The sequence below is a fragment of the Euprymna scolopes genome, chromosome 19, assembly GCF_053919585.1.
Source record: "Euprymna scolopes isolate OS-2025 chromosome 19, ASM5391958v1, whole genome shotgun sequence".
NCBI classification, from domain to species: domain Eukaryota; kingdom Metazoa; phylum Mollusca; class Cephalopoda; order Sepiida; family Sepiolidae; genus Euprymna; species Euprymna scolopes.
The window spans coordinates 34,421,785-34,431,841 of record NC_136500.1 but is presented as its reverse complement, the minus strand read 5'-3'; the positions used below and the strand labels follow the sequence as shown (position 1 = coordinate 34,431,841).

Here is a 10,057-nt window from a genome sequence, read left to right as displayed (position 1 = left end):
GCGTCAGTTCCTTTTGTGGATATCATGCCCCATACCATTATACTGCCCCCTCCAAATTTTACGTCACTTTTAACGCACTTAGGGGACAGATTTTCTCTTTTTTTTACTTCTGACATGTGGCCTTTTATCTGACCCGAAAAGATTGAATTTAGATTCATCACTAAAATGAACCTTTTCCCATTTTTTTTTGTCCCCAAAACAAATGTTTTTCGGCGAATAACAATCTGGAGTTTCTTTTTTAATAGAAATTAAAGGCTTTGAGCATGGACTTCTTGTAAATAATCCAACTTCGTTTAATTTTCGTGAGATCGTTTAATAAAATAATAACTCTGATATATTGTCTGGGCTTATTATTTCATTACAAACACACTAATGCATGAAATCATATTTCATCATTTTTCTTAATTCTTGGATATGTTGCTTATTTCGACAACCATTTTTCATCATTTAAACCCACATCATCGCCCCCTTACTAAAATAATAACTTTGATATATTGTCTGGTCTGATTATTTCATTGCAAACACACTAATTCATTAAATCACATATTATCATTTTTCATAATTCTTGGATATGTTACTAATTTCGACAATAATTTCTCATAAATTTAACACACCTTATAGCCTTCTCCTTACTAAAATAATAACTTTGATATATTTGCTGGGCTGTTTATTTCATTACAAACACATCAATCAAATAACTCACATTTCACCATTTTTCATAATTCTTGGATATGTTACTAATTTCGGCAATCATTTTTATAATTAAAAACCCACACTATGCCCCCTCCTGCTAATATAAGAACTTTGATATATTGTCTGGGCTTATTATTTCATTACAAACACACCAATCAAATAACTCACATATCATTTTTCATAATTCTTGGATATGTTACAAATTTCGACAATAATTTTCATAACTTAAACCCACTATTTCGCTCCCCCTTACTTAAATAATAACTGTGATATATTGCCTGGGATGATTATTTAATTACAAGCACATCAATAAATTCCGGGTATTCTCATAGTACATATGTTCCCCTATCTTATCCAATCCCGAGTGACACCGCATATTCTGCTAGTATATATCTTTCACCTATCTAATTCGATCCTTGGCGACGCTGGGTATAAGTAATGTTTAAATAATAAACTTCTTCAGCCATTCCCGGGGCCAACTTCTTATCTCCCATCGTACTGTTAAAAATATACATTAAATAAAGTAATGTCCAAAACGTAAATGGTTGCGGCCATTTCCAGGACTGACTTCATATTCCCTACTCCACTGTTAAAAATATACATTAAATAAAGTAATGCTTAATGCGTAAACGGTTTCACCCATTTCCGGGACTGATTTCATATCCCCTTACCCCACTGTTAAAAATATACATGAAATAAAGTAATGTTTAAATTGTAAACGGTTTAAGTAATTTCCGGGACTGATTTTATATCCCCCACCCCATTGTTTAAAATATACTTGAAATAAAGTAATGTTTTAATCATAAACTGTTTCAGCAGCTTTTCGAAATTAATACATAAAAACATTAACACGGTTAGAGATTAGGCAACAATTGCTTCAACATGAATTTCTGAGTGTAGTATCAGTCTCAGCATTCAAGTGATTTAATCCCCCCTTTTTGGGGTCTTGGTTAATGGAGGAGAAATCCTTCATTACTGATACAATTTTTATTTTTGTTATTGATCAGAGTACCCCTTTTGGGGAGCTGGTTTACCCCAAAATTTTTAACCGACTTCATGTCCAACTCCGTCTTTGTGGGGAGGGCAAGTAAACAAACAACAACAAAAAATCAGAAGGGACATTTTCCAGGGCATCTTACAATTAATCAGAAGAGACATTTCCAGTGCTTTTTATAATTAATCAGAAGGGATATTTCCAGGGCATTTTGTAATTAAACCAGAAATTACTTTTCCCAGTTACTTTTGTCATATTAAAACTCTGTTACATTAAAGGCAGTACCTATTCACAATGCCTCCCTACGGGACAAATTTAGACACCAGGGTCATTTTTAACGTGGAGAAAAAATTTTCTTAGTCGCAAAGGATTTCTCCTCCACTAAGAGAAAAGAAATTAAAATGTAGCACCTGAAGACAGATACTACACTTTGATCTTAGCCAAAAGGCCAAAAAAGATTTGCAGATGAAAGGAGTTAGTATAAATGTTAGTAGCTAGAGTCAAATATATATGCACACTGAACATTCGATATTCTATTAATTAAGGCGAGTATTCCAACGTATGAACTACGACTTTTCTCATTATTTTGCTTTTCCTCTACCACAGAATTAACATAAGCTCACACCAGACTTGTGGAGAGATATGTTTGCCTCACCCCTCGTATCAAAAAATGTTATTTGCTTTTCTCAACTGACCTTTTTTCTACATGTCTGATGTTTTAATTAAAACGCAGTTCTCGTATAAGTGGGTATGAGGAAAGTGTGGCATCGTACTTCCCTTCGTTCGGCGATTGAATGCTAAAATCCAAATGGCTATGAGTGCTCACACTCTTTCCTTCTCCGTTTCATTGGAATTCGCTTTGCTTCTCATTCCTAAAGCTAACAGCTTTTGATTCTTATGAATTATGAACAGCTATTCAGTCACTTATTCACCTTCAGAAACCGGCATTGGTGAGTGATACGCACACGGTCCTAATCTCAGATAAATTTCGGCCATCTATCCGATAACTGTCGACCATAGCTAAGTCTTGAGAATCTACCGTGTGTTAAAAATATATTAATATTAATGCTTACTATGATTAGTACCTTGTACTGAATTTCGGACAAAATATCGAATTTGTGGATTTTAATGTTTTTTTTTTTTAAGAAACCGATTGTCACAATGGAATATCAATTCACAAATCTATCTATTCTATTATATATAATAAAATGATAGCAAAAATTACCACCTGGAGCAAAGTACAGTAGGTTTGCAACAACAAATGTCACATACAAATTTATTATGTCTACACTATTAGTCATTATCTTATATAACTTTAAAACGGCATTAGAGACATATTTATTCGTTATAATGAAATCCTACATCGCATCCTAAGAGCACTATCATCACATTCACACCATCTTTAGAGGAAGTAGTTCCTATTTTTCTCTCAATGTCAAAGGCCTTACACAGCACCCAATCATCACCGAGAAGATATACACATTATAACTATGTTTTCCTTTCACCCTTCATAACTGATTCATAAACTCTTAGACGTACCATTTATCATTCCATTCCCCACTCCAAAAACAATAATTTCTCCCTTATAAATATCCGCCAACTCTCGTTGGCTGACCTCTGAGTATTCTCATATTACGGAATTCTATTCTTTTATGTATAAACGAACAGTTATTAAAATTAAAAAAAAAATGGCGTCACTAAGAAACATTCTTGGGCCCGGTGAAGTGCCTGACATACACAAAAAAAAAGCTATCTGTTTTTATACCTATTGCAATAAAAACACAGATATTTAATGTCTACAAAGAGATATTCGGTAACCTTAACATATATATTTAAATTTTCTTATTCATTTTTTATTTTTATTTTTTATTGGTCATGTTACTTTGTTTACTGTGTGCTTGTTTCCGTCATCGTGCGTTAACAAAGAAAAAAAAAACACAACTTCCGCCTTTAAATACTCTGCAAAAACATTTATTAAATGTTAATAAACATTAAAACTGCAAGTTCTTTTGAGATAATTAAATATTTATCTAAGCAGTCATTTACATGTAAATTAACATCTTGCTCGCTATCCACCGATCTCTCTCTCTCTCTCTCTCTCTCTCTCTCTCTCTCTCTTACGATCGTCGCCGATTTACAAATAAACGTTACGGCTACTGGATTCTTTCGCTCTTACCCCCTCTCTCTCATATATAAAATATCCACAACTGTTAAGTTATTTTTATAGTTAAGTATATTTTAGGCTTACTTTTGTATACAATAAAAATATATAAACACACGTAAACGTTTTCGTCCATTTAATTTTGACTTTTTTAGCACATATCTTTGTAAATAACTTTTTTTTTACGTTAATATCTGATCTATTTTGTCAAACTATTTAGAGATGTTTCAATTTGTGCTTACATATCTCAATTGGCGTGCTTGAAAGTTATGTTCTTACCGATTTTTTCGCTGATTACCTACGCTACAGTTTTAACGTAAATTTCAATAATTAGGGATTTTGCCGGAGTATTGCGTTTTAGTTTCTTTTCGGTCTGATCTTAGAAATTGCGCACACGTTTACTTTTTTGTGTGTGTGGGAGGGAAAATTTGTACATTAGGTTCACCTCCACATTTTTCTTTAGGATTCCGACCTTATATGGTTTTCAAATATGTTGCTCAATAAAATCTCATTAAAATTATGCAGCAACAACTAAAGACCTGTATCATACACTGTCATTCACTGGTTGCCATGCACAAGAAACGCATCTACTTCGCTCATACCGACACTGCCACCCCCAAATTTTCTTTTTCTCTTCTTTTTTTAATATTTGCGGGTGGATATGCTCACAACGATTATCACGGTTAAATTTGGGGGAATTATTTTACCAGCCCCCCCCCCAAGGAAGTTGTCAACTCTGAATACTGTCCGGTACATGGGATGTTGGGGGTGTCTATTCCGAACGTCGTTCTTAAGCTGGGGAGGTTAATGGTGTCTATTCCGAAAGCCGTTCTTAATATGGAGAGTTTGGGATGTCTATTCCAAACGCTGTGCTTAATATGACAATATTCAAAGAAGCGAAGTGAAAAAGGTCGTAATTGTTTTGTTTTAAACGTTTTAAAAGACGACATAAATCTGGGATTTGCTTTAATACTATTGGAAGACTTGAACAACAAACTGAAACAACTAGGACTGCTACCACTGATTTAGATTACTCTAAGCGGTCCATATACAGTAAGAATCCTTAAGCTCTTAATTTATACTTTCCATTATTAATCTAATGGATCATTTTTCGTACTTTTATTAATTCATACTGATTTACTTAATTGCTTTTAAAAATACAAACAGTATTTGAATGTTATCGACCCAAACCCGCCAGTGAGAGCCAGATTATTTCATTTCCGCCATGGCCGCCTATGTCTGCATTTGTTCAGGGACGGCAGTGGTCACCAACAACAATCGTAGTCTACTTTTTTGCAAGGGTGTGCAGGCTTCAACCGGGCAATGCCGGTTAACAGGTCCTGCTTGTTGTACTATAATTCCGGGTTCACTCTGTTACGCATGTTTAAATTTGGTAAAAATATTGACCAATAATCTTGCTTTCCAGATTAATGTAGACCGTTACATAATCGGATTTTAAAAATTCTAAAATAAATAAAAAATTCTCTTTAAAGTGACGCAGAACAACGATATATAAGAAAAAAACGTACAGCGTTATTTTCGTGACTGTTAAAGGATTTCAGTAAGTTCGATAACTCTTGTAATTATCCATAATTTATTCTGTATTATAAGTTCAGTATTGAGGCATTTTACTCTTTTCTACGCCACACTTGTTGCTTGTTTTGCGTGCACTTGACTTTTATCGTTTCAATTCGTATACTACTGAAAAAAAAACGACGCTTTTAATGTTAGCAAAAATATCAAAATATACGTGCAATTCATATGGATACAGCAGTTCGTGCTAGAGTACTGGAGCTATTATTGACATAGGAATATGTAACAAGAAGAAGGAGAAAGAAGCAACCTTAGTAGAAGTTAGTGTCATGCTGGATTATACAGTATTGAGAGGGAAAATATAACGAAATACCAAAATCTTACATACGACATCAAAAGATACTGGAATCTTTGGAATATCTCTATCATTCAGGGACGGCAGTGGTCACCAACAACAATCGTAGTCTACTTTTTTGCAAGGGTGTGCAGGCTCTATCATTCCAGTAATTATAGGCGCCACCGAACTCATGAAAAAAAAAAAAAATTCAAAGACTGCCTGGATAATATATTCGGTAAACCAAGCGCAAAAGAAATTCTAACAATTCCACTTAGAGAGGACGGTTAGAATTTTCAAAAGAACACTCGGTTGGAATGTATGAGATAGTGGGTGAGTGTCTGGCATCCGATCGGATGCCCCATTTTCTGCTAGAACAAAATGGCAAGAAAATGAATAAAAAAAAGTTAAGCCACATTGAGAATAGTCAGTACCAGATGACGGATCTGGTACTGGAAATGGTGCCCGGAAAACCCGTCCCGGGAAAACTCGTCTCGGGAAAACTCGTCTCCGGAAAACTCGACCCCGGAAAACTCGACCCCGGAAAACTCGTCCTCTTTTGCTAGGTAGGAAAACTGGTCCCTTATTGAATAAATATCGATTGAAAACACATTTTATGATCGTTCTTGAAGGAGATATTGTTTTTTAAAATAGACTATAGCCCCCCCCCCCCATAATATTAAAAAAATTTTTTTTACTTGTTTAATATTTTTTTATTTTAAATCAATTTTCTAAGTGTTCGTTTTCTACCTAATTGACTAAGTTTTTAGTGGTTTCACTTATTTTAAAGCGTTTATTATGTTCATACAAAATTAATTACAATTTTTTTTGCTCTTATTTGTACGATGTTTTTTGGAGTCATAAAAACAATAATAAAAAACAAAACAAAAAAATTAAAAAACAGGGAGCGATTCGATTCTTCGTTACTTTTTTGTTTTGGTTTTTTAATTATGATAGTTTTTTTTGTTGTTATGTTTTTGTTTTCTCTCATACCAAATGCACTCATGCGTTATTTAAAATTATAATTTTATCAATTATCAACATTTATTGTCGTCCTGTCAAATTTTGCAAAAATTAACTACTAAATTAAAAGCGAAATATTTTTTTGGCGCGAGAGATGCCATGTGCTAACAATCTTTCGTTGACTCATTTTTAATTTTGTTTAATTTTTACTTCAAAATTCTAAAATCAATCATTAAGAGAAAAAGTAATCACTAAATAAATTTATTAATCAATTTTATTGAAAACTCCGCTATCGTTTATCAAGAATCCTTTTAATTTCATTTTTTGTTGGTTGTTTTTCGGAGGGAGATATAGTTTTTACCCCCCCTCTCTAAATTATATTAAAAAAAATATGAAAATTTTTTTATTTTCTTTTTAAAACCAAATCTCCCTCAGTAATTTCTTTAATTTTCTATTTTTTAGCGATTATCAAGACCCCTAAGATGTGTTATACCGGACATTATTTCTCGTTCTCACCTAACACTCTACATATTTTTTGTTTGTTTTCTGTGTTTTTTTTTCTTTACCGAATAAACGATTCCAAATAAATTAAACAACAAACAAAAGTCGGCGAAGTAGAAAAATCGATTTTACCCTTTTATAAACAACAGTAAATAAGTAAATTCTTTTTATATTAATATAAAAAAATATGCGGTCTCGTTTATGAACACAATAAACGCTTTAAAATAAGTGAAACCACTAAGAACTTAGCCAGTTAGGTAGAAAACGGACACTTAGAAAATCGATTTTATTTAAAAAAAAAACAAAAAACAAAAACATTAAACAAGTAAAAATATTTTTAAAAAATATTATGGTAGACGACTATAGTCTATTTTAAAAAACAATATCTCCTTCAAGAACGATCATAAAATGTGTTTTCAATCGATATTTATTCAATAAAGTGCCAGTTTTCCTACCTAGCGAAAGGGGACGATTTTTCCGGGGTCGAGTTTTCCGGAGACGAGTTTTCCCGGGACGAGTTTTCCCGGGACGAGTTTTCCCGGGACGAGTTTTCCAAAATTCGTTAAATGTAGAAATAATTTCTTTTTTAATTAAGAAAATATTCAGAATTCTTAACGGAGATTTTCATCTAGATTTTTCACTTGCATCAAAAATGCCATAAACTTTAATTATTTCAGAAGAAGCTGACAATGTACAGCTGGCGCCAATGAAATTTTTTTTAAAAACCTTCCAGAGGATTTCAAACCTAATAATCAAGTGAACTTGCTCGGTGGAGGTATATAGTCATTTGGCGAATAGATGCTAAAAATTTGGAAAAGGAATAGACAAGTCATCTCTCGAAAAATGGCCAATAGATAAAAGAAATTAAACGCTGCTAATCTGTAAATGAGATTTATAACCCATTGCGCGGCTCCTCTCAGTCTTCTGTTAAATGAACAACTTTTAATAATAATAAAAAAAACAATTTGCGCTTGTTTTAGTTTTTATTTAAAAAAAAAATGAAAAGAATCGGTTTGGAATCGAAAATTAGGTTATAATTTTTCCGATTCCGATACCGATTCCGATACCCCAAAAAGTTCCGATTTTTCCGATTCCTGATTCCGATTCCGATTAATCGTCCCAACCCTAGTATTTATTAATCACCCTCATTTAATTTTAAACTTATAATTTTAACATTAACTTCTCAATGCCATTTTCTCATTAATTTATTTTTAACTCTATATTTTGATTATATATATATATATATATATATATATATATATATATATATATATATATATATATATATATATATATATTAGCAGGTCCCCCGTGTTGACCGGTCGTAAAATACGTATAAATATTATATTTTAATTCATGAAAATTTATTCATTATTATAGAGTCAATTCAATATAGAGTAATGATTTATGTAACTATCGTATTATTTGGATTCTTCGGACTACTGTTCTCATCTTAAGTATCATTTTCACAATGTTTCGGTCAATGTAACCCCCGACCTTGCTCAAATGTATCTTGTCGAACTCGGGAATCTGGATAGAATTTCAAACGGAACTCTTTTAGTTAATACACGAGGATAGCATACTCTCGTTCCGTCAGCCATAACGAATTAGAAGTCCTTAGTAATTCGTAATTTTTGAGTATCACCCGCACTGAGAATTGAGTTTTCAACCTCCAGTAGAGTGTAACTTACAACTGGATTTTGCCAAGTACTTTGTACACTATGCCATGTGTATTTGCGGATGTACCACTCTTTGGCTTTTTGGTATTTGGATATATAGAAGATGTGGTGTACGTCATAAAACTTTAAACAGTCACCGTATTAAAGACAGCAATTGAAAGCGCGTAAATGCTCGATGAATTGTTTTGTTATGTGTGCGATTGCAGGTTCGGGACCAAAACAGACGTCATTTTTAGAACATGATGTGACGATAGAATAAATGAATTTAGGAAAACTCGTCCCGGGAAAACTTGTCTCCGGAAAACTCGTACCCGGAAAACTCGACCCCGGAAAACTCGTCCCCTTTCGCTAGGTAGGAAAACTGGTCCCTTATTGAATAAATATCGATTGAAAACACATTTAATGATCGTTCTTGAAGGAGATATTGTTTTTAAAATAGACTATAACCCACGTAACACTCGACATGTTTTTTGTTTTTTTCTGTGTTTTTTTCTTTTTTTTTTACATAGGCATCACCACATTATCAAGGCCAAGAGGCCACTCAAGGATAAGGGTTAAAGAGTGTACAGTAGAAATTGGACAATATAGTAATCATTAGTAATGAAAATTTGGTAAATTTGATAACTTATATGGAACGGCTCATCAAGAACTTATTTACGTTAGACTTGAAGACAACCATATTGTAGTCAGCCGGAAAGCAGGAAAACGGAAGACAATTCCACAGGCGTGCAGTTCTAAGAAAGAAGCTTTGTTCATGGAATCTACGTTTAGGTTTAGGCACAGATAAAGAGTGAGGGAATTATTGATAGTGTTTACAGCTAGACGAGTGTTTCTTGTGAAAGTTTTGCGAGGGGGGACCATAGATTGAAGCTCAGTTGAACACTTTCGATGAAAATAACGATACATCAGAGACAAACTCGCAACATCTCTTCTGTGAGATGGAGGTTGCAAGGAAGAGAAAAGGACATCTCCTACGAGGCTACGAAGTCTATTTTGAACTCTATCAAGGCAGGACAAGTCCTTTCTAGCAGCTCCTGCCCAGATGTGGCAACAGTATTCTATCCTTGGACGTACCTGGCTCTTATATAGATAGAGAATAGCATCAGCAGTGAGATATCTACCGGATCGATAGAAAGATCCCACCATTTTTCCAGCGGCCTTGGCAACAGATTTGATGTACGTGTTCCATTTAAGATCAG

General features: G+C 33.6%; 1 pseudogene; it reads right to left on the bottom strand.

The window, feature by feature from the left end:
- Positions 1-1,990: 1,990 nt before the first annotated feature.
- On the bottom strand, positions 1,991-2,148 carry LOC145240570 (U2 spliceosomal RNA; annotated as a pseudogene).
- Positions 2,149-10,057: the final 7,909 nt, after the last annotated feature.